The sequence below is a fragment of the Phocoena sinus genome, chromosome 16, assembly GCF_008692025.1.
Source record: "Phocoena sinus isolate mPhoSin1 chromosome 16, mPhoSin1.pri, whole genome shotgun sequence".
Classification (NCBI taxonomy): domain Eukaryota; kingdom Metazoa; phylum Chordata; class Mammalia; order Artiodactyla; family Phocoenidae; genus Phocoena; species Phocoena sinus.
This window is the reverse complement of record NC_045778.1, coordinates 45,968,845-45,993,846: the sequence shown is the minus strand read 5'-3', so window position 1 is coordinate 45,993,846 and position 25,002 is coordinate 45,968,845. Positions and strand designations below refer to the sequence as shown.

General features: G+C 37.4%; 1 protein-coding gene and 1 pseudogene across 1 annotated transcript in view; one reads left to right on the top strand and one right to left on the bottom strand.

Moving 5' to 3' along the window:
* Positions 1 to 25,002, top strand: part of PRKG1 (protein kinase cGMP-dependent 1) — a 1,343,672-nt gene that overhangs the window by 77,314 nt on the left and 1,241,356 nt on the right. The gene's annotated exons all lie outside the window — the stretch shown is intronic.
* Positions 7,155 to 8,117, bottom strand: LOC116741304 (annotated as a pseudogene).

The window sequence follows — 25,002 nt, the reverse complement described above, 5'->3', positions numbered from 1 at the left end:
ATTAGCTGCTGTCATTTTTTGTTTCTTCACTAGTAGAAGAAAAAAAGAAAATGCAAAGAAGGCAAGCCTATGGCCATGGAAAACCCATTAAAAAATAGCTGAAGTTTAGCATAACAATCATTTTTCTTCTGAAACCCTTTGTAGTAACTTATTTACTCTATTTCAATTAAAAACACTTCCCTACATTATACGTCCAAACCATTTAAAACGAGTGGTTGACTTCAAAGGAATATTTAGAGCTTTATTTTGTCCACACATTTTTTCACTCTGATAATGACATAATTGACATACTTCTTCTTATCACAGATGATGCCATTTGGAAGACCTCCACAATGAATATAGAGTGGCCTGTAAAGTTTGCATGTGATTGATTTCTATAAACGGTACCACTTAATTACACTCTTCTTTCGCACAGGCTTTTGCTGGAGAACTTTTCTGTATAACAGGTTATCTGTTTCTCAGCTACAGCTGGCTGGGAATTCGGGAAAGGGCATGGTTAGCGAGGAGGAAGGGATGGACCCCTCATCCTTAGGAATGTGGAGACTAAGGCTTTTACTCCTGCCTCTTGGCCATATTCTTGACCTAAGGACCTCTATCCAGTCTCTCCTCATATAGCTCTCATTTTGTGTGCTGTGGAAGGGAAGGGTAGGTAGCTTCATGTGAAAAAACCAAAGTCATGCTTGCATTGATGAAAGTGGGGGCCGACTCACACGTCAGTATGTTCACCAGAAGTCTCCATGATGAAGAATGTGAGCTTTGGAGTCAGATCTGAATTTAAAGCCCAAATTACCTTACAAACTAGATGTATGACGTTGGACAAACCATATAACCCAAGGTCATGAAACTAGTAAGGTTTGGAATTAAGATTAAATCCCACATTGAATTATAGCATTTATGAGATTGAAGAATTCATATTAAATACATGCATCTGCCTACCATAGGCAGATCAGACACCACAGATAATTTAAAGGGTGTCTGAAAGGCACACAGAAAAAATCATGGAGCCTAAATGTTCTATTAGTTTCATTACTTATAAAATTAAGATATCTAAATATCTTAGTGATAACTGTATTTTGTGTGTGATATGTGTCTATTTCTCTGTATATATTGTAGCTTGTTAAAGACTTTTCTCCTTTCCATTAGTTCTCATTTACTCTTTGATCCACTATAATTTGGCTTCTTTATTAAATTGAAATAATTGTTGAATTACAATATTGTATTAGTTTCAGGTGTACAGCAAAGTGATTCAGTATTTTATATATGTATAACTGTACTTTTTCAGATTATTTTTCCATTATAGGTTATTACAAGATACTGAATATGGTTTCCTGTGCTTATAGTAAATCCTTGTTGCCTTTCTATTTTAAACATATTAGTTTGAATCTATAATCCCATACTCCTAATTTATCAGTCCCCACCCTCCCTTTCCCTTTTGGTAACCATAAGGTTTTTTTCCTATGTCTGTGAGTCTGTTTCTCTTTTGTATATAGGTTCATTGTATTTTTCTTTTTTAGATTTCACATATAAGTGATACCATATAATATTTGTCTTTCTCTCTTTGACTTTCTTCATTTAGTATGATATTCTCTAGGTTCATCCATGTTGCTGCAAATGACAATATTTCATTCCTTTTTATAGCTGAGTAATTATTCCATATATATGTATGTGTATATACATACGCATCTTCTTAAACCAACCGTCTGTTAATGGGCACTTGGGTCGTTGGGTTTTTATTACAGAGTATCATGTCATCTGCAAATCATGACAGTTTTACACTTGCCTTCCAATTTGGATAACTTTTATTTCTTTTTCTTGTCTGACTTCTGTGAGTAGGACTTCCAGTACTATGTTGAATAGAAGTGGTGAGAGTGGGCATCCTTGTCTTCTTCCTGAATTTAGCGGGAAGGTTTTCAGCTTTCTACCATTGAGTTTTATGTTGGCTGTGGGTTTACCATAATGGCTTTTATTATGTTGAGAAACGTTCCCTCTACACCCAATGTGATGAGAGTTTTTATCAGAATGAATGTTGAATTTTATCACGTGCTTTTTCTGCATCCATTGAGATGATGATGTGATTTTTGTCTTTCCTTTCTTTAATGTGGTGTATCACATTGACTGATTTGTCTATGTTAAAACATGCTTGAGACCCTGGGACGAATCCAACTTGATCATGGTGTACGATCCTTTTTATGTATTGTTGGATTCACTTTGCTAATGTTTTGTTGAGGATTTTTGCATCTATATTCATCAAAGATATTGGCCTATAATTTTCTTTTTGGTAGTGTCTTTGGTTTTGGTGTCCAGGTGATGGTGGCTTCATCGAATGACTTTGGGAGTGTTCCCTCCTCCTCAAAGTTTTGAAATAGTTTGAGAATGATAGGTGTACATTTTTCTTTGTATATTTGGTAGAATTCCCCTGTGAAGCCATCCAGTCTTGGCCTTTTGTTGCTTGGAGATTTTTGTTTTTTTTTTAATTACAGACTTGTCCATGTCTTCTAGGTTGTCCTATTTGTTGGCATATAACTGGTCATAGTGTTCCTTTATTTTTTATATTTCTGTGGTATCAGTAATTATTTCTCTTCTTCAATTTCTTATTTTATTTATTTGAGTCCTCTCTCTTTTCTTCTTGGTGACCCTGGCTAGGGGCTTGTTGATTTTGTTTATCTTTCAAAAAAATCAGATCTTTGTTTTATTGATCTTTTCTATTGTCTTTTAATCTCTATTTTATTCATTTCCTCTCTGATCTTTATTATTTCCTTTCTTCCGCTGACTTTGGTTTTGTTTGTTCTTCTTTTCCTAATTCTTTTAGGTGGTAGGTTAGGTGATTTATTTGGGATTTTTCTTGTTTCTTGAGGAAGACCTGTTTCACTATGAACTTCTCGCTTAGAACTGATTTTGCTGCATCTCATAGATTTTGTTAAGCTGAGTTTTCATTGTCATTTGTCTCAAGGTATTTTCTGCTCCTCTTCGATTTTATCAGTGATCAACTGGTTTTTTAGTAGCATATTGTTTAGTCTCCATGTGTTTGTTCTTTTCTCATTTTTCTTTCTATAGTTGAGTTCTAGTTTCATATTGTGGTTGGAAGAAAATGCTTGATATAAATTTGTTGAGGCTTCTTTTGTGACTTAGTGTGTGTTCTATCCTAGAGAATGTTCTATGCAAGCTTGAAAAGAATGTGTATTCTGGGGGTTTTTTTGGATGTAGTGTCTGTAGATATCATTTAAGTCCAACTGGTCTATTGTGTCATTTAGGACCTCTGTTGCCTTATTGATTTTCTTTCTAAAGATCTGTCTGTTGATGTCAGTGGGATGTTAAAAACTCCTACTCTTACTGTATTCCTGTCAGTTTTTCCGTTTATGTCTGTTAGTATTTGTTTTATATATTAAGTGCTGCTATATTGGTGCATATATGTTAACAAATGTAATAACCTCTTATTGTATTGATCCCTTTATTATTATATAATGTCCTTTTTTGTCTTTCTTTATGGACTTTGTTTTAAAGTCTACTAGTTTGATATGATTATTGCTACCCCTGCTTTCTTGTTGTTTACATTTGCATGAAGTATATTTTTCCATCTGCTCATTTTCAATCTGTGGGTGTCTTTCAACCTGAAGTGAGTCTCTTATAGGAAACATAGTGTAGGTTCTTGCTTTATTTTTTTATCCAATCTACCACTCTATCCATTTTGATTGGAGCATTTAGTCCATTGACATTTAAAGTAATCATTGGTAGTTATGTACTTATTGCCATTTTATTCCTTGTTTTCCAGTTGTTTTTGTGGTTCTTTGTTCCATTCTTCTTCTTTTTGTTTTTCCTTTTGTGGTTTGATGATTTTCTTTTGTAGTATGCTTGAGTTCCTTTCTTTTTGGTTTTTGTGAACTATTGTATGTTTTTGATTTGTGGTTTCCCTGGTTTTCAAGTATGTTGACCCATAACTGTATCTACTTACTTTAGACTGATAGTCATAATAGTTCAAGCACATTCTAAAAATCTACATTTTTAACTCTCCTCTCCCACTTTTGTAATTTTGATGTCCTATTTTACATCTGTATGTTTATTATTTTGATTTTAATTGTAGTTACAATTACTTTTACAAAATTTTTGGATGGTTTTTTAATCTATGTCCTGGCTTATCTAAGTGATCTTTAGTCCTGACTATATATTTGCCTTTCCTATTATGATTTTTGTTTCTTTTCTATTTAGATAAGACCCTTCAATGTTTATTTTAGGGTAGGTTTAGTATTGTTGAATTCTTTTAGCTTTTGCTTGTCTGAGGAATTCTTTATCTCCTCTTCTATTCTAAATGATAATCTTGCTGGGTAGAATATCCTAGGTTGCACATTTTTCCCTTTCAGGACTTGGTCTGCACAGTTTCTGCAGAGAAATTGTCTAATAGCTTTATGTGGGTTTTCTTCTAATTGACTCTTTGTTTTTCTCTTGCTGCCTTTAGAATTCTCTCTTTAACTATTGCTATTTTAATTATAATATATCTTGGTGTGGGTCTAATTGGGGTCATCTTGTTTGGGATGCTCTGTGCTTCCTGCACCTAAATATCTGTTTCCATCTTTAGGTTTGGAAACTTTTCAGCCATAATTTCTTAAATACATTTTTTTAAGTTAAGTATTTTTTTAATTAATTAACGAATTTATTGGCTGCGTTGGGTCTTCGTTGCTGTGCGGGCTTTCTCTAGTTGCGGAGAGTGGGGGCTACTCTTCGTTGCAGTGCATGGGCATTTCATTGTGGTGGGTTCTCTTGTTATAGAGCACAGGCTCTAGGTGCACGGGCTTCAGTAGTTGTGGCATGCAGGCTCAGTAGTTGTGGCGCACAGGCTTAGTTGCTCCGCGGCATGTGGGATCTTCCCGGACCAGGGCTCAAACCTGTGTCCACTGCATTGGCAGGTGGATTCTTAACCACTGCACCCCCAGGGGAGTCCCTTAAATACATTTTTGATTCCCTTCTCTCTCTCCTTCTTCCTCTGGAGCCCCTATTATGTGTAACTTGGCATGCTTTGTATTATCCCATAGATCTTGTATTTATTTAAATTTAATTTTATTTCTCTGTTTTTATACAGGAGATCTTATTAGTTACCTAGTTTATACATATTAGCGTGTATATGTCAATCCTAATCTCCCTATTTATCCCACCACCACCACCACCACCACCACCACCACCACCACCACCACCACCACCCCAACCTGCTTTCCCTCCTTGGTGTCCATACATTGTTCTCTACATCTGTGTCTCTATTTTTGCCTTGCAAACCAGTTCATCTGTACTATTTTTCTAGATTCCACATATATGCGTTAATATACAATATTTGTTTTTCTCTTTCTGACTCAATTCACTCTGTATGACAGTCTCTAAGTCCATCCACATCTCTACAAATGACCCAATTTCATTCCTTTTTATGACTGAGTAATATTCCATTGTATATATGTGCCACATCTTCTTTATCCATTCATCTGTTGATGGACACTTAGGTTGCTTCCATGTCCTGGCTATTGTAAATAGAGCTGCAGTGAACATTGTGGTACATGACTCTTTTTGAATTATGGTTTTCTCCGGGTATATGCCCAGTAGTGGGATTGCTGGGTCATATGGTAATTCTATTTTAATTTTTTTTCCCTAGTGATAAACAAATCTCTATCCTACTAAGTACAATGGCACTGAAACTGAGGGCACCAAAGGGAGGGCTCAAAGGAAGCTATGTACAAATAACAGTGATTGGATATTAAGTAAACTGTTATAAAGTTTTAGAAATCATTTTCTATACAAACAACATTTTAGAATGGTTGTGTCATCTTGTGCCATATTTAAAGGAAAACTGCAGTTAGCATAAATTAAAGTAGATAATATGGTTCCTTACCATATCAGCAAATTTTTATCTCCATATAGATAATTACTAGTGTGTCATTCCATAAACCTATATAAAGACCCACCCAACCAGAAGAGAAACCACAGTTTTCCTTTAATGTAAGCCTGTTTTTGTGTTAAGAGTAAAATCCTTACTGGTACTGGTCAGTTTAAAAATGTCTCCTGAAAACTTCTAATTTGTGGATTTATGGGGTGGCATTAACCAGCATCTGGTTTCTATTCTCTGGCAGAGTTGTTTTTTGTTTGTTTGTTTTTGTGGTACGTGGGCCTCTCACTGTTGTGGCCTCTCCCGTTGCGGAGCACAGGCTCCGGACGCGCAGGCTCAGCGGCCATGGCTCACGGGCCCAGCTGCTCCGCGGCATGTGGGATCTTCCCGGACTGGGGCACGAACCCGTGTCCCCTGCATCGGCAGGCGGACTCTCAACCACTGCGCCACCAGAGAAGCCCTCTGGCAGAGTTTTGAACTTGAATTGTGATAGAAGCATTCAACATTATCAGGGGTAGTGGGTAGGGAAGGTCCAAAGCTCTGCCAGTCCCAAATCCATACAGTTGTCATTCCAAAGAAGAGGGTATTAAATAATTTGATTACATATGATAATAGATGATACACAAGCTTCATTCCCACCTATAACTTTATCTGGTACCATAATTCAATTTAGATATATTGCATAGGATATGTGCCAACAATCATATTAATAACCAAAAAACTCCATGACTTTGCTTGGGTGACCCTTTTCACAGTGAACTCCAGGTCACAACACAGTAACTGTCAGTTCAGCTACACCGAAGTTTCTGAAGACAATAGCTTCTCCACCAAAGCAGGGTGTAAGTAAATTTTGAATGGAATCTGGCATCACCCTGAAGGAATTCTAACTTCACACTGTTGGGGTAGTTTACCAGAATGGCTTCAGAGTAGACTAACATTACACAGCACATTTAATAAAAAGACACATTTATTCAGCGTCATGATCAGACTATTACACTTAGCAGTCAACAGCATGGGTACAAAAAAAAAAATCGACATTAGAACCCTTTGTTGGAATGCTTTACACTTTCCACAAAACAGAAACTAAGATGATCTGTTATACAAGTAGTCACAAGTACAGTCCTCAAGTTTTTTTGCCCATACACATGAGTACTGTCTAAAACATGTCTTCTTTGTAGAAGCTAGGCACTGCCACCATGGTGCTTGGCTGAGTTCACAAATCTCTTGTACCCTGTAGCTTCCCTGTCACTTCCCTGGCTCTCCTCTCCTGCTAAGCTTTGTTTCCTGGCAGTAATTACAACCTCCTGCCACTGCCATAGCTACTGCTGCTGCTGGAACCACCATAGCTACCTTGGTTTCGTGGTTTGGCAAAGTATTGGCTTCCACCACCATAGGGGCCAGAACTTCTGACTCCAAAGTTTCCTCCTTTCATGGGTCCAAAATTTGAAAATTGATTGTTGTAATTGCCAAAATCATTGTAGCTTCCACCACCTCCAAAATTGCTCCCATCATTACCGAATCCATTATAGCCATCCCCACTGCCACCATAGCCACCACCACTGCGGCTGCCACCAAAGCCACCTCAACCACTGAAATTTCCTCCACCACCAAAGTTGTCATTCCCACCAAAAACACCTCCACGACGACCACCAAAGCTTCCAGAACCACTTTGACCTCTTTGGCTGGATGAAGCACTAGCCATCTCTTGCTGAGATAGGGCTTTCCTTACTTCACAATTGTGGCCATTCACAGTGTGGTATTTCTGAATGACAGTCTTGTCTATGGAGTCATGGTCATCAAAGGTTACGAAAGCAAAGCCTCTTTTTTTGCCACTGCCTTGGTCGATCATAATTTCAGTCACTTCAATTTTCCCATACTGTTCAAAATAATCTCTTAGGTGATGTTCTTCAGTGTCTTCTTTAATGCCACCAACAAAAATCTTTTTCACAGTTAAGTGGGCACCAGGTCTTTGAGAATCTTCTCTTGAGACGGCCTTCTTTGGTTCCCCAACTCTTCCATCCACCTTGTGTGGCCTTGCCTTCATGGCCGCACCCACCTCCTCCACAGTAGCATACATGACAACCCGGAAGCCTCTGGAGCGCCTGGTGCTTGGATCCCTCATTACCACACAGTCTGTGCGTGCTCCCCACTGCTCACAATGGCTCCTCAGGCTCCCATCGGTTGTTTCAAAGCTCAAACCTCCGATGAAGAGCTTCCGCAGCTGTTTGGGCCCTTTGGGAGACTCTGACTTAGACATGACGACAGTGGAGGGGGGAGACGTCAACGATGCTTACTCGGTGGTGTCTATGGGCAGAAAGCTATTTGAATTTTTTTGTTTGTTTGTTTGTTTTTTGCGGCACGTGGGCCTCTCACTGTTGTGGCCTCTCCCGTTGCAGAGCACAGGCTCCGGACATGCAGGGTCAGCGGCCATGGCTCACGGGCCTAGTTGCTCCGCAGCATGTGGGACCCTCCCGGACTGGGGCATGAACCCGTGTCCCCTGCATTGGCAGGCAGACTCTCAACCACTGCGCCACCAGGGAAGCCCAGCTATTTGAATTTTTTAAGGAACCTCCATACTGTTCTCCATAGTGGCTGTATCAATTTTACATTCTCAGCAGTGCCAGAGGGTTCCCTTTCCTCCACACCCTCTCCAGCATTTGTTGTTTGTAAATTTTTTGATGATGCCCATTCTAACTGGTAAAAAGTGATACCTCATTGTAGTTTTGATTTGCATTTCTCTAATAATTAGTGACGTTGAGCAGTTTTTCACGAGCCTCTTCACCATCTGTATGTCTTCTTTGGAGAGATGTCTATTTAGGTCTTCTGCCCATTTTTGGATTGGGTTGTTTGTTTTTTTAATATTGAGCTGCATGAGCTGTTAATATATTTTGGAGATTAATCCTTAGTCTGTTGAATCATTTGCAAATATTTTCTCCCATTCTGAGGGTTGTCTTTTTGTCATGTTTATGGTTTACTTTGCTGTGCAAAAGCTTTTAAGTTTCAATAGGTCACATTTGTTTATTTTTGTTTTTACTCCTATTACCCTAGGAGGTGAGTCAAAAAAGATCTTGCTGTGACTTCTGTCAAAGAGTGTTCTTTCTGTGTTTTCCTCTAAGAGTTTTATACTATCTGGCCTTACATGTAGGTCTTTAATCCATTTTGAGTTTATTTTTGCGTATGGTGTTAAGGAGATTTCTAATTTCATACTTTTACATGTAGCTGTCCAGTTTTCCCAGCACCACTTATTGAAGAGACTGTCTTTGCTCCATTGTATATCCTTGCCTCCTTTGTCATAGATTAGTTGACCATAGGTGTGTGGGTTGATCTCTGGGTTTTCTGTCCTCTTCCATTGATCTGTATTTCTGTTTTTGTGCCAGTACTATATTGTCTTGATTACTGTAGCTTTGTAGTATAGTCTGAAGTCAGGGAGTCTGATTCCTCCAGCTCTGTTTTATTCCCTCAGGATTCTTTTGGCTATTCGGGGTCTTTTGTGTTTCCATACAAATTTTAAGATTATTTGTTCTAGTTCTGTAAAAAATACCATTGGTAATTTGATGGGGATTGCATTGAATCTGTAGATTGCTTTGGGTAGTATAGGCATTTTCACAATATTGATTCTTCCAATCCAAGAACATAGTATATCTCTCCACCTGTTTGTGTCATCTTTGATTAATTTCATCAGTGTCTTATAGTTTTCTGAGTACAGGTCTTTTACCTCCTTAGGTAGATTTATTCCTAGGTGTTTTATTCTTTTTGTTGCAATGGTGAATGGGATTGTTTCCTTAATTTCTCTTTTATGACCTTTCATTCTTAGTGTATAGGAATGCAAGAGATTTCTGTGCATCAATTTTGTACCCTGCAACTTTACCAAATTCATTGGTTAGCTCTAGTAGTTTTCTGATAGCATCTTTGGGATTATCTATGTATAGTATCATGTCATCTGCAAACAGTGACAGTTTTACTTCTTTTCCAATTTGTATTCCTTTTATTTCATTTTCTTCTCTGAATGCCAGGGCTAGGACTTCCAAAAGTATGTTGACTAATAGTGGTGAGAGGTGACATCCTTGTCTTGTTCCTGATCTTAGAGGAAATGCTTTCAGTTTTTCACCATTGAGAATGATGCTTGCTGTTGGTTTGTTGTATATGGCCTTTATTATGTTGAGGTAGGTTCCCTCTATGCCCACTTTCTGGAGAGTTTTTATCATAAATGGACGTTGAATTTTGTCAAAAGCTTTTTGTGCATCTATTGAGATGATCATATGGTTTTTATTCTTCAATTTGTTAATATGGTGTATCACATTGATTGATTTGTGTATATTGAAGAATCCTTGCATCCCTGGGATAAATCTCATTTGATCATGGTGTATGATCCTTTTAATGTGTTGTTGGATTCTCTTTGCTTGTATTTTGTTGAGGATTTTTGCATCTATATTCACCAGTGATATTGGTCTGTAATTTTGTTTTTGTTGCTGTATCTTTGTCTGTTTTTGGTATCAGGGTGATTGTGGCCTAGTAGAATGAGTTTGGGAGTGTTCTTTCCTCTGCAATTTTTGGAAGAATTTGAGAAGGATAGGTGTTAGCTCTTCTCTAAATGATTGATAGAATTCACCTGTGAAGCCATCTGGTCCTGGACTTTTGTTTGTTGGAAGATTTTTAATCATAGTTTCAATTTCATTACTTGTGATTGGTCCGTTCATATTTTCTATTTCTTCCTGGTTCAGTCTTGGAAGGTTATACCTTTCTAAGAATTTGTCCATTTCTTCCAGGTTGTCCATTTTATTGGCATAGAGTTGCTTGTAGTAGTCTCTTAGGATATACTGTATTTCTGCGGTGTCCATTGTAACTTCCCCTTTTTCATTTCTAATTTTATTGATTTGAGTCCTCTCCCTCTTTTTCCTGATGAGTCTGGCTAGTGGTTTATCAATTTTGTTTATCTTCTCAAAGAACCAGCTTTTAGTTTTATTGATCTTTGCCATTGTTTTCTTTGTTTCTAGTTCATTTATTTCTGCTCTGATCTTTATGATTTCTTTCCTTCCACTAACTTTGGGTTTTGTTTGTTCTTCTTTCTCTACTTCCTTTAGGTGTAAGGTTAGATTGTTTATTTGTGATTTTTCTTGTTTCTTGAGGTAGGATTGTATTGCTATAAATTTCCCTCCTAGAACTGCTTTTGCTGCATCCCATAGGTTTTGGGTCATCGTGTTTTTGTTGTCATTCATTTTAGGTCGTCGTGTTTTTGTTGTCATTTGTCTCATTTTTGTTGTCATTTGTCATGTGTTTTTGTTGTCATTTGTTTTTTGATTTCCTCTTTGATTTCTTCAGTGATCTCTTGGTTATTCAGTAGTGTATTGTTTAGCCTCCATGTGTTTGTATTTTTTATGGGTTTTTTTTCCCTGTAATTTATTTCTAATCTCATAGTGTTGTTATTGGAAAATATAATTGATATGATTTCAGTTTACTTAAATTTACCAAGGCTTGAATTGTGACCCAAGATGTGATCTCTCCTGGAGAATGTTCTGTGTGCACTTGAGAAGAAAGTGTAATCTGCTGTTTTTGGATGGCATGTCCTATAAATATCAGTTAAATCTCTGGTCTATTGAGTCATTTAAAGCTTGTGTTTCCTTATTAATTTTCTGTCTGGATGATCTGTCCATTGGTGTAAGTGAGGTGTTAAAGTCTCCACTATTATTGTGTTACTGTCGATTTCCTCTTTTATAGCTGTTAGCATTTGCCTTATGTATTGCAGTGCTCCTATATTGGGTGCATATATATTTATAATAGTTACATCTTCCTCTTGGATTGATCCCTTCATCATTATGTAGTGTCCTTCCTTGCCTCATTCTTTATTTTGAAGCCTATTGTATCTGATATAAGTACTGCTACTCCAGCTTTCTTTTGATTTCCATTTGCATGGAATATCTTTTTCCGTCCCCTCACTTTCAGTCTGTATGTGTCCCGGGATCTGAAGTGGGTCTCTTGTAGACAGCATATATATGGGTCTTGTTTTTGTATCCATTCAGCAACCCTGTGTCTTTTGATTGGAGCATTTAATCCATTCACATTTAAGGTAATTATCAATATATATGTTCCTTTTACTATTTTCTGAATTGTTTTGGGTTTGTTTCTGTAGGTCCTTTTCTTCTCTTGTGTTTCCCACTTAGAGAAGTTCCTTTAGCATTTGTTATATAGCTGGTTTGGTGGTGCTGAATTCTCTTAGCTTTTGTTTGTGGGCAAAGGTTTTGATTTTTCCAGTGAATCTGAATGAGATCCTTTCCAGGTACAGTAATCTTGATTGTAGCTTCTTCCTTTTCATCACTTTGAACATATCATGCCACTCCCTTCTGGCTTGTAGAGTTTCTGCTGAGAAAACGGCTGTTAACATACAGGGGAACTCCTATAAGGTTATTTGTCATTTTTCCCTTGTTACTTTTAATTATTTTTCTTTGTCTTTAATTTTTGTCAATTTGATTACTATGTGTCTTGGTGTGTTTTTCCTTGGGTTTATCCTGCCTGGAACTCTGTGGTTCCTGGACTTAGGTGGCAATTTCCTTTCCCATGCTAGGGAAATTTTTGACTATAATCTCTTCAAATATTTTCTTGGGTCGTTTCTATCTCTCATCTCCTTCTGCGGCCCCTATAATGCAAATGTTGGTGAGTTTAATGTTGTCCCAGAGGTCTCTTAGGCTGTCTTCATTTCTTTTCATTCTTTTTTCTTTATTCTGTTCCGCAGCAGTGAATTCCACCATTCTGTCTTCCAGGTCACTTATGTGTTCTTCTGCCTCAGTTATTCTGCTCTTGATTCCTTCTAGTGTATTTTTCATTTCAGATATTGTATTGTTCATCTCTGTTTGTTCTTTAATTCTTCTAGTTGTTTGTTCTTTAATCCTCCTAGGTCTTTGTTAAACATTTCTTTCATGTTCTCGATCTTTGCCTCCATTCTTTTTCTGAGGTCCTGGATCATCTTCACTGTCATTATTCTGGAGTCTTTTTCTGGAAGGTTGCCTATGTCACTTCATTTAGTTGTTTTTCTGGGGTTTTATCTTGTTGCTTCATCTGGTACATGGTCCTCTGCCTTTTAATTTTGTCTATCTTTCTGTGAATGTGGTTTTCGTTCCACAGGCTGCAGGACTGTAGTTCTTCTTGCTTCTGCTGTCTGCTCTCTGGTGGATGAGGCTATCTAAGAGGCTTATGCACGCTTCCTAATGGGAGGGACTGGTGTTGGGTAGAGCTGGATGTTGCTCTGTTGGGCAGAGCTCAGTAAAACTTTAGTCCACTTGTCTGCTGATGGGTGGGGCTGTGTTCCTTTCCTGTTGGTTTTTTGGCCTGAGGCAACCCAGCACTGGAGAATGCAGGGTCTTTTGTGGGGCTAATGGCGGACTCCTGGAGGGCTCAGGCCAAGGAGTACTTCCCAGAACTTCTGCTGCCAGTGTCCTTGTCCCTTGGTGAGTCCCAGCTGCCCCTGTCCTCTGCAGGAGGCCCTCCAACACTAGCAGGTAGGTCTGATTCAGTCTCCTATGGGGTCACTGCTTCTTACCCCTGGGTCCTCATGTGCACAGTACCTTGTGTGTGCCCTTCAAGAGTGGAGTCTCTGTTTCCCTCAGTCCTGTCAAAGTCCTGCAATCAAATCCTGCTAGCCTTCAAAGTCTGATTCTCTTGGAATTCCTCTTCCTGTTGTCAGACCCACAGGTTGTGAAGCCTGACGTGGGGCTTAGAACCTTCACTCCAGTGGGTGGACTTCTGTGATATAATTGTTCTCCAGTTTGTGATTCAACCCCCCTGGCAGTTATGGGGTTTGATTTTATTGTGATTGCGGTCCTCCTACCATCTCACTGAGGCTTCTCCTTTGTCTTTGGATGTGGGGTATCTTCTGGATGTGTGGTGAGTTCCAGTGTCTTCCTGTCGATGATTGTTCAGCAGTTAATTGTGATTCTGGTGTTCTCGCAGGAGGGAATGAGTGCACGTCCTTCTACTCAGCCATCTTGAACAAATCTCCTTGGATCTTGTATGTTGCTTTCATTTTTCTTTCATTTGTCTTTCTGTCTGCTGTTCTGATTGGGTGATTTCCATTATTCTATCTTCCAGATCACTTATTCATTCTTCTGCATTATTTAGTCTGCTATTCATTACTTCTAGATTGGTTTTTATCTGGGCAATTGAGTTATCTAATTTTGAGTAGTTCTTTTTTTATAGTTTCTAGTTCCTCGTTACAGTGATCTGCATTGCTATCAATAATTTTTCCTAATTCCTTTGGCATTTTTATTACCTCCTTTTTGAACTCAGAGTCTAGTAGACTGGTGAATCTGTTTCATTATTTGTTCTTCCAGGGGATTTCTCTTGTTCTTTTAATTGGGAGTCATTCCTCTACTTTTTCATTTTACTTAAATTTCTCTGTCTCTATGAATTTAGGAGAGTTATCTCCTGTGGTCTTGAAGGGGTGTTTTTATATGGGAGCTTTCCTGTATAGACTGTGTGAGTCTAACATGTTTGGTGTGAGGATTGTTTTTGGTACAGATGCCAGCCACATTTTTCCTCAGAGCGTCCTGTCCATTATCCCCTTGATAGTAGGTGTTGTGGTATCCAGAGTATGCACTCTAGGGGCTCCCTAGAGTAAGGGCCTGCCTCTGTGGACTTTCCCTCCTTCACACATCCCTTCCAGGGGCACTGGTCCTGTTCTGATGCCTTTTATTTTCCATCCTACTTGGTTACATGGAGATTATTTTTGGTTTTATGAGAGATCTTCTGCCGGTTTCCAGTTTGTTTCCTGTGAGAATTGTTCCATATGTAGGTATATTTTTGATGTGTTTCTAGGGTGAGGTGAGCTCCCTGTGCTCCCACTCTACCATCTTAACCCTCTCTTAATTTGGCTTCTTTTAAATGATTTTATTGAAAATACTTCTGCCAAATAATAAGGTCCTAACTGTCTAAGTTGTATCACTGATATTTTCCACCTTCATTTTATTTGACTTTTCCACAGAATTTGATGCTATTTGTCAGTTCTTTCTCGAAACTTTTTCTGAAGTTTCATGACGTGACCCTGGCCTGGTTTTCTTCGTATCTCTCTCTCTTAGCTTTCTGAGCTGCTTTCAGGGTCTAAATTTCTCTTCCCGTCCTTTAAATATCGGCATTTTACACTAATTCCTCTTCTTTTCTCTCTTTCTGTACTTTCCCTAGAAGGTCACATTCAAATCCATGGCTTCAACTGCCATCAAATACACAGATGGCTTCTCGCATCTCTCTGCAGCACCCAATTTTCTCCTAAGATCTAGGTCCACATTTCCCCACATCTACTTGGATACATCCACTTCAGTGCATCACAAGCATTTCAAAATTTGTATGCCCCCAAATGGAAATTACCGCTCTTCCCCATCCTAACTTGCTCATCATCCAGTATTTTCGATTATCTACCAGATTTCTAAATTAAGAAAACCCTTCATCTCTGTATTATATTTCCCCTTCTTAAAGGGGGAACATATTATAAACTGTTGGTTGCCTATTTAAAAGCTATTCTTGACTTTTCTCGATGAGTTCCCTGACTTGTTTTGGAGAAGCCATATGTTTAGATCAAAGGCATGAGTTATGGATTGGTTATGTTAGTCTTGGAAATCCCATTCATTTTTGTCAGATATTCATTTCCACACCCTCTTCTGAACCTAGGAGTGGCCACATGATTCATTTTTAGTCAATGAAAAGTTATCTGGATATCGTCTTGAAGAATTTCTTTTTCTTTGATAAAACTGGTGAAAGGTACTTGTTCCCTTTTTTCCTTCTTGGGATACTGTCATGTGAAGGTATGATGCTTGGACTGTGGCAGCCCTCTTGCTACTGTTGGAGAAAAACCTTTAGGATGAAAGCCAATACATAAGGATGGTGGTACAAAAGAATGGGGTAATGTCTATGATTTGAAGTACAGAGCCTACAGTCCTTTTCTACAGGACTGTAGAAAGCTGCTTGGCAGCTTGAGTGTATCCAGGGAACTGAGAAAAACTCAAAAGTCAAAATATCAAAATTTGTCAGCCTTGGGAGTTGTATCATATTCAATTTTATGAACCAAAATGTAAGAGAAACAGAAAACTTGGTGGAGAGCCACAAAGATAATTAAATGGCTGGAAAGGAAAGCCTACTAAAACATTGAAAGGTTTGTAACTATTTACTAAATAATAAAATCTTAAAAACTTAATCATATTGTACTACAAAGAGGTTTATTATAGATAGAATATTGATCAGTTCTTATATGCTTTTATAGCGATATAATACAAACCATGGCTTCACATTTAATAGCCTGATATTCCTAATCTAAATCAGTTATCTTTTTCCTTTTACCTACTTTCTCCTCTTAAATTCTGAAATGGTTCAATTTTCCATTGCTCAACACACTACCCAGACTGTATACCTCAAAGTCATGTTTACTGATGGCCTCTCCTTCTCCCAACATAATAGCCTTAAATGTAATTCTTTTTATAGTATAAAGTGCTCTTTTAAAAAAAAATTTTACTAGTTTATAATTGATTATATTCAAGTGGTTACCTTGGCTACAGAGTTGCTCTACTTGGGTCCTATAACACATTGTCATTCAAGGATATAATACATAATGAATTTACTGTACAACTGTACATTTTCTTCTTCCCAGGAATCAGACCTGGTCCTGGGGTCTGGGCTAGGCAACCGATGTCATCCTGTACTCTCCATCACTGCACTTCTGCCATAAGCCTGTATGCACACAAAATCTTCTCCTCTGGGCCCTGTTCCCCTTCTCCTACTCCTCCACAAAGGACAACTCTCCAGAGGGGTCAGAAAAATCACCAAGTTCTCACAGCCGACTCTGAATCCCACTTAGATTTAGCTCGGTCCCCCAGACATACTGAAAACACCTGTCCTAAGGAATTTAATTCATTCCCTTATATTTATAGCAGACTCCTCCCTTCCTTTAGGAACCTGACTAGGGAGAGAAAGAGACACAAAAGTAAAGAAAATGGTTTGTGTGTGGGCTGGGGTGAAGAATGGAGCAGACTGTAAGTTAAGGAAAGAGATACTTAAATATTGACTCAATGCAAACCCAAGAATATTTTAAGGTTCATTATTATACATCACAACCAACTGGTACTTTTTGAATTCTGAATGTGTGTCCAGCACCGTGTCAAGGACAGAAAGAATTCAGCAGAAGTAGTAGATACATGCTTCTTAAGGCACGTGACGTTCATGATCTAAAAATTCCACTTCTGGTTATATACCTCAAAGAGCTAAAAACAGAGACTTGAAGAGATATCTGTACAAGAATGTTCATAGCAACATTATTCACAGTATCCAAAAGGTATAAGCAACCAAGTGTCCATCAACATATGAAGTGATAGACAAAATACTGCATACAATGGAATGCTATTCAGCCTTAAAAAGGAAGGAAATTCTGACATAAGCTACAATGTGGAAGAACCTTGAAGATGTTATGCTAAGTGAAATAAACCAATCACAAAAGGACCAATACTGTACGATTCCATTTATATGAGTCACCTAGAGTAATCAAATTTATAGCAACAGAAAGTAGAATGGTGGTTGGTAGGGTTGAGAGAGAGGAATAGAGAGTTATTATTTCTGGTGTACAGTTACAGTTTGCTAGATGAAAAGAATCCTAGAGACAAGATGGCAGTGATAGTTGCACAGCAATGTGAATGTACTTAAAGCCATTGAACTGTACACTTCAAAATAGTTAAAATGTTAAATTTTATGTGTATATCACCACAGTTACTAATTTTTTAAAAAGGAACATGACGTTCTTGAAGATCAGATCTATACAACTGAAACAACTAAAAGAACTCAAAGGAGCAAGTATTGTCATCTGTGGCTTTGAGGACCCCTATGCTTTATTGGCTTATTTTTTGCTTTGTTGAAGCGGATAGTAAGGAAAATGACTATTTCTAGCTCTTCAGGGTAGGCTCCATATCAACTCTTCCAGCACTAATGAGAACAATATCCAACCAGTCACTTAAAAATTAAATACCATAAAGATAATTAAGCCTACTGAGAAATATTATGTAACATAGGCAGATATGTTTTTCCTCGTTGTCCTTGAGCTGTAAAATTAAAGGTTACCTTAGCCCACATTATTGGAGAGAGGCTTTCAAGGACTTCTAAAAACATGTCTTACTCGGCTTTTTAATTTTTTTTTAGGCAAAAAGAGCCTGCTGTCAATGGAGTTGATAACTAGCATGAGCTAAAGAGGGATTCAAGCTACTGTAGGGAGCTAAGTACTTGCCCTTGTTATTCAAGCTCTAGTTGTCAGTTTTGAGCATGGGTGTGGACAACAAATTAATATACAAAGGCCCCAGGTCCCCAACTGGAAATGTCTCCAGGAGGAAGAATTCAGTGAATTGAAAAGAACACACTTTGCATTTTTTATGTACTGCTTTGGGTTCCTGGAAATGTCAATTTATAAATATAGTGCATTATGTCACCCTTCAGTACCATTACTTGGATAGGATACAAATATTTTGCTTTAGCTATGACACCATGTAAATATCTGCCTTGAAACTTACAATTACACCACAAACCTTAACACATACCGAACTGAGCTACTGTGCTCCCTCTGAAATCCTTTTGAATCCAGTTTTCTCCTGGTGAATGACCTCACCATCCATCCACTTGCTCAAGTGAAAAACACGAGCAATATCTCCTACTCCTTACCTCCTGCTGCTTCTACCATGTAGTATCTTTCAAACCCATGTACTCTCTCCATCTCCCTTGTTACTACCCTAGTTCAGGCCATAGTCACATCTTACTGGATTAATGCAGCAGCCCCCAACCAAGTCTCGTGCCTCAGGGGTTCGTTGCATCTGATCCAGTCTTCACACTGGAGCCAGGGTGATCTTTGTAAAACACACTTCCTTGCTTAACGTCCGTTTACTGGACACTCAAAAATATGCACACATTAAAATTCACTTTTCACTTGTATGGTTCTCTGAGTTTTAACAAATCCATAGAGCTTTGTAGCCACCACCACAATCAAAATACAGAGCAATTAACCTCACCTTCAAAAAAATGTCCTCATGCTGCCTCTTTGTAGTCAAATCCAACCCCCAACTCTAACCCTAGGCAACCACTGAGCTGTTCTTTATCTCCATAGTTTTGCCTTTCCAGCAAGTCATATAAATGGAATGATACAGGATGTAACCTTTTGACTCTGGCTTCTTTCACTCCTCATAATGTGTGTGAGATTCAGATGAGATTCATATGTTAAGTTCAAGTAGTTTCTTATTGCTAAGTAGTATTTCATTGAACCATAAAACTGGTTCATGCTCACTTTATCTGTTTAATATGATGGTTGTGAGTATTTTTTAAAAAAAAAAAGCTTCCATTTGTGGAAAGCTAATTGAAAAAAAGAAAGTACCAGATTCATATCAATACATGGGAGCACTTAGCACAGTGGTTCCACCCTGACCTCTTTCCTGTGCTCCACACTTGTACATCCAAATGCCTCCTGGTCATATTCACTGGGATGCCCCAGTGGCATCTCAAAAGCAGCATGTGCAAAACCTCCTACTTCCTCAGTCTACACTGTTAGTAAATGACAAGCTGTCCACACAGCTGTTCAAATTAAATCCAGAGGATTGTCCTGGCATATTTTTGTATTTTACTCCTTATATCTAAATAATCAGCAATTCTTATTGCTTCGTTCTCAGAATTATATCTCGAATTGGTATTGTCATCTCTATGACTGCAAGAGCCTCCTATGTGGTCCCTGTTTCCACTCTTTCCCCTACTCTAAGCCATTCTCCATGAAGCAGGGTAATTTTTGCAAAACTTAAAGATTCCTTTATTAAATAACAAGATTTCTGAGGGGGTCTATGTAAAGACATGTCTATAAGCAAATGTTTTCCTACTTTATCCAAGAGAAGGTCACAATTACTCTGCACTATCACCAATACTGAATTTTTCTGCAGACAATCAGATGTTTAATGCTGAAGGATAAGAAGTGCCGATAGGCTCTTTTTCAAAATAAACACTTCCTAGATATATGACCAGACCTTGCCTTACATTGAATTACAATCAGTTGCCATCTGAATTGTTTTGGATGAATAGGATTCTAGTTTCAAGAAAAATAAGAATGATTATAGAAGAAACGTTTTAGCCTTCATTGAGCAGCTATTAACCTATGACCATGAGAGCAGTTGTGCCCTTAAAAATGTGCGGGAAAAATTCATATTTTAGATAGGATAGATATATGCTAATTTAATATCATTTAAAACACATGAGTGTTCCAGCTACAATGGACTTTTAACCACTTAAAAATTCAGGATTACAGATAGTTTGTACTATCTAATGAGAACAAAGAGGTGGAAGAGTATTTGATTTATAATTTCTGGGATTTAAAGTAATATTTTTAAGATGGCTATACATCTCCCTCACGGGATGCTTACTAGTTACAAAGGGAAAAAATAATAACTTTATAGTATAGAAACCCGGGAATTACCACCTGAACACGTGGTCAAAATTAAACGTTCACCATTATGAGACAAAGTGGCATCAAGTGCCTCCTGATACGGTGCATTGAGACAAACAGAACATCATTGATTCCTGCCCAAAGTGCAAACCTGAATCGAATCATGAACCATCAGAAAAAGGCTAGATGGTCTGGCCTATACTCTTCAAAGAATATCTTTGTCATAAAACACAAGAAGTACTAAGAAACGATCTCAGGTTAAAAAAGACATAACTGAAGGCAACTCATGATCTGGGACCTTCTTTTCCTGTAGAGGATTTAATTGGCACAATTGCCAAAATATGAACAAAGTTTGTCGATTAGATAATGGTATTGCATCAATATTAATTTCTTGATTGTGTTCATTGTGTTATAGTTATCTAAGAGATGTTCTTGCTTTTAGGAAATACACATTCATATAATAAGGAGCAAAGAGCCATGCTTAATTTCAAACTCAGAGGGGGAAAGTGTGTTTATATATGTGTACACAGAGAGGGTGGAGGAAAGAGAGGAGGATAAATACAGTAAAATGTTTACATTTGGCTAATCTGGGTAAAGAATAAAAGGATGTATAGAATTTTTTGTCCTATTCTTGCAATATTTTACTTTAAGTCTGAAATTATGTCAAAATAAAAACTTTAAAGGAAAAATAGGCATTACCTATGCCATTATGTTAGAGTCTTTTAGAGACACAGTCTCTTTAATATTTTCCCACCTGCCTGAGAATGACTTCCTCCCTCTGAAATAATCATCTTTCTCTTATTCCTCTATATCTAAACACAAGCTCTCTTTAGAGGTTACTGGGATTGCTTCCCTCCACCCAAACCTCAAGAGAAGGAGGAGTAATCTGTTTTGGTAGCTTTGATAGGATTACATTTGTTTTTGTACAGTTTAACTTATGATGCAAAAATACAATAATTTTTCATATAACAATTTTACTTTTAACTCAATAGAATTATATTCACAGAAGACCAAGGGCTCTACTTGAATTTCCCGTAGGCACTTTGCATTTACTATTATCAAAAGTTGTATGTTCCTTGACAATGTTATTGTGCCTCCACCTGTACAAGGCACGTAGGCTGGATGCTGGAGAGAAGAAGATAAGGGTGAGAGAATTAGCTCTGTGTGCCCAAATGTTGTTTATAGCATAGTTAGGAAAATCTATGACACCCTGTGTTGCAAGTCAGGTACCCGTGTATGCAACAGGGCAGCCCCAAAGGCAGATGACTAATTCACCATTGAATTATAGGAAATAAATGTTGGTTAGATGCTTAGATTCCAATACAAGCTAAGGAGGTTTATGAAGACCCAAATTCCCTTGAAAGGCAGAAGTGGAAGATCGAGTGCTCTGGCCAGACCATGTTGAATTTTGACTCTGCTCTTTACTGATATGATGATCCTGAGAATGTTCCTTAGGCTCTTTCAGCTCAGTTTCTTCATCTGTAAAATAAGGAAAATAATTCCTACCATGAAGTGTGTTGTAAAGGGACAATGTTAGCAAATCATCTGATGTAGACAGGACACTATTGATTAAGTAGTATAGGCTCATTGCTCACAGCCTACAAGCTTTACATGGATTTACCTGAAAAAAAAAAGTATGTTAATAAAAATTATAAAATCACTTAGAAAATTCAAAAATTAGATTTATGGACAATTATATGTTTTAATATCTTTGATATAATGAAGATTTGGGCTTTCAGAGGGAAGCTTACTTACCACCTGCAAATGTTTTAAAACTACTTTATAAGTATTCAATAAAGTGTGATGGTTGTAACTATTTTTTATTTTAATTTTTTATTGATGTATGATTGACATATAATATTATCTTATTTTCAGGTATACAACATAATGATTTGATATTTGTATATATGCAAAATTATCACCACAATAAAGTTAATTAACATTCATTACCATACATAGTTACAGTTTTTAAGACTTACTCTTTTAAAAACTTTTAAATATGCAATACAGTATTATTAACTATAGTCACAATGCTGTACATTACGTCCCCATGACTTATTTATTTTATACTGGAAGTTTGTACCTTTTGACTCTCTTCACCCATTTGCCCACCCTCCACCCTTGCCTCTGTTAACAACTAATTTGTTCTCTGTATCTATGAGCTTTTTTGTTTTTCAGATTCTACAGATAAGTGAGATCATATGGCACTTGTCTTTCTCTGTCTGACTTGTTTCACTTAGTACAATATAATGCCCTGAAGGTCCATCCCTGTTGTTGCAAATGGCAATACCTCATTCTTTTTTATAGCTGAATAATATTCTATTCATCTTCTTTATCCATCCATCCATCCATTGGTGGACACTTAGGTTGTTTCCATATCTTGGCTATTGTAAATAAAGCTGTAATAAGCATGGGGGTACATATATCTTTTCAAATACATATTTTTATTTTCTTCGAGTAAATACCCAGAAGTGAAATTGCTGATCATGTGGTAGTCCTGTTTTTTGAGGAACCTCCATACTCTTTTCCATAGTAGCTGTATCAGTATACATTCCTACAAAGTCTTCTCTTTTCTCTACATCCTTGCCAACACTTCTTATTTCTTGTCTTTTTGATAATAGCCATTCTGACAGGTGTTATCTCATTGTGGTTTTGATTTGCATTTCCCTGATGATGAGTGATGTTGACCATCTTTTCAGTACCTGTTGACCTGTTATGTCTTCTTTGGAAAAAAGTCTATTCAGATCTTCTGCCCATTTGTGATCAGATTGTTTTTGGGTCTTGGTGGGGTTTTTTTGTTTTTGTTTTTTGCTACTGAATTGGATGAGTTCCTTATATTTTGGATATAACTCTTTATCAGATACTTGATTTTCAAATTTTTCTCCCTTTTGATAGGTTTCCTTTTTCAATTTGTAGATGGTTTCCTTTGCTGTGTAGAAGCTTCTTAGTTTGATGTAGACCCACTTGCTTATTTTTTGTTTTGTTGCCTTTGCTTTTGGAGTCAGATCCAAAAATATCATTACCAAGACCATTCTCAAGGCACTTACTGTCTATGTTTTTTCTTCTAGGAGTTTTATGGTTTCAGGTCTTACATTCAAGTATTCAATCCATTTTGAGTTAAATTTTGTGTATGGTGTAAGACAGTGGTCCAATTTTATTCTTTTGCCTATGGTTGTCCAGTTTTCCCAACACCATTTACTGAAGAGACTGTCCTTTCCCCATTGTATATTCTTGGCTCCTCTGTCATAAATTAATTGACCATATATATGTGGGTTTATTTTTGTACTCTCTATTATGTTCCATTGATTTATGTGTTTGTTTTTATGCCAATATCATACTGTTTTGATTACCACAACCTTGAATTTAGTTTGAAATCAGGGAGCATGATGCCTCCAGCTTTGTTCTTTCTCAAGTTTGTTTTGGCTAATCAGAGTTTTTTGTGGTTCCATACAAATTTCAGGATTGTTTGTTCTCTTTATGTGAAAAATGCCATTGGAATTTTGATAGCAATTGCATTGAATCTGTAGATTGCTTTGTTTTGAAGTGGACATTTAAAATTTTCTAAATGCTAATTTTTTCCCCGTAATGTGAGACTCTTCCAGCCTGGGGCTGATTTTGTTTTAACATCTGTAAGACTGAAACAAATAACCAGACCCAAACCATGGATTATGTGTGATAAGACACTAAAGAGTAAGAGAAAATTTTTATAGAAGCTCCATCTCATCTGCTTTGCTATGTCCTCCCTCCAACTTTGAACATGACCTTCAGTTGTCAGGCTTAAATGCAATAGTTTTATTTGGCTGTTGAACCTAATTATAATTAGTGAAATGCTCTAAGACTTATCACAGATGAGGTGGTGAGCCTTTTTCAGAAATGTCACCTTCAAATAGACTTGTGGCTTAACATATTTGTGGCACCTAACAGCTGTGTGCTTCTCCTAGAAACTTAATCCATCTCACTGATAATGTGGCACAGAAAATAAGATGTGGGGTTAAAAACCTTGGATTAAAATTGAGTATGTTAACATTTATTAAGCATTAAACTATCAACAAATACACTGATGCTGTATTATTTAGACTGCTCATAGTGAGGAATTGAAAGATTTAGTTTAGATCTGACATGGTTATTTCCAAAGGGAAGTTTCTTCTCACAGATGAGTTCAAATGGTTTGGTTACATTGTCTTTTAAACAATTATTTGTGTATTGAGGAAACATCAAGGTGCTAAAGAAGACAAAGAGCTGTGGAAAAATATGGCCCCATTCCTTAAGGAACAGCTTGCACTTTTTAAGGGGGAGTTAAGGCATTCACATGTGAAAACCTAATATAATAGATATTTTGAGGACACATTTCCTTTCTGAGGGTTATAGATATAGAATTTTAGATGAAGGAGAAGATCTACATAGGAAGGGAGAATTAAGAAATTTAGAGAGGTGAGTGTTGAGATGGAACTTAAAGGAAATGTATACTTGAGTAGTGAACAGCGGCTGAATAAATATTGCATATTTTTGTCTCTATGAAATTTGTGTATGTCATATGCTACATTTCACTGTGATTTTTAGAGCAGTTTTAGGTTCACAGCAAAACGGAGTGAAAGGTCCACCCCCACCCCCCAAACCTCCCCCATTATGTACATCCTGCATCACAGTGGTGTGCTCCTTATAATCAATGAACCTATGTTGACACATCATTATTACCCAAAGTCCATAGCTTACA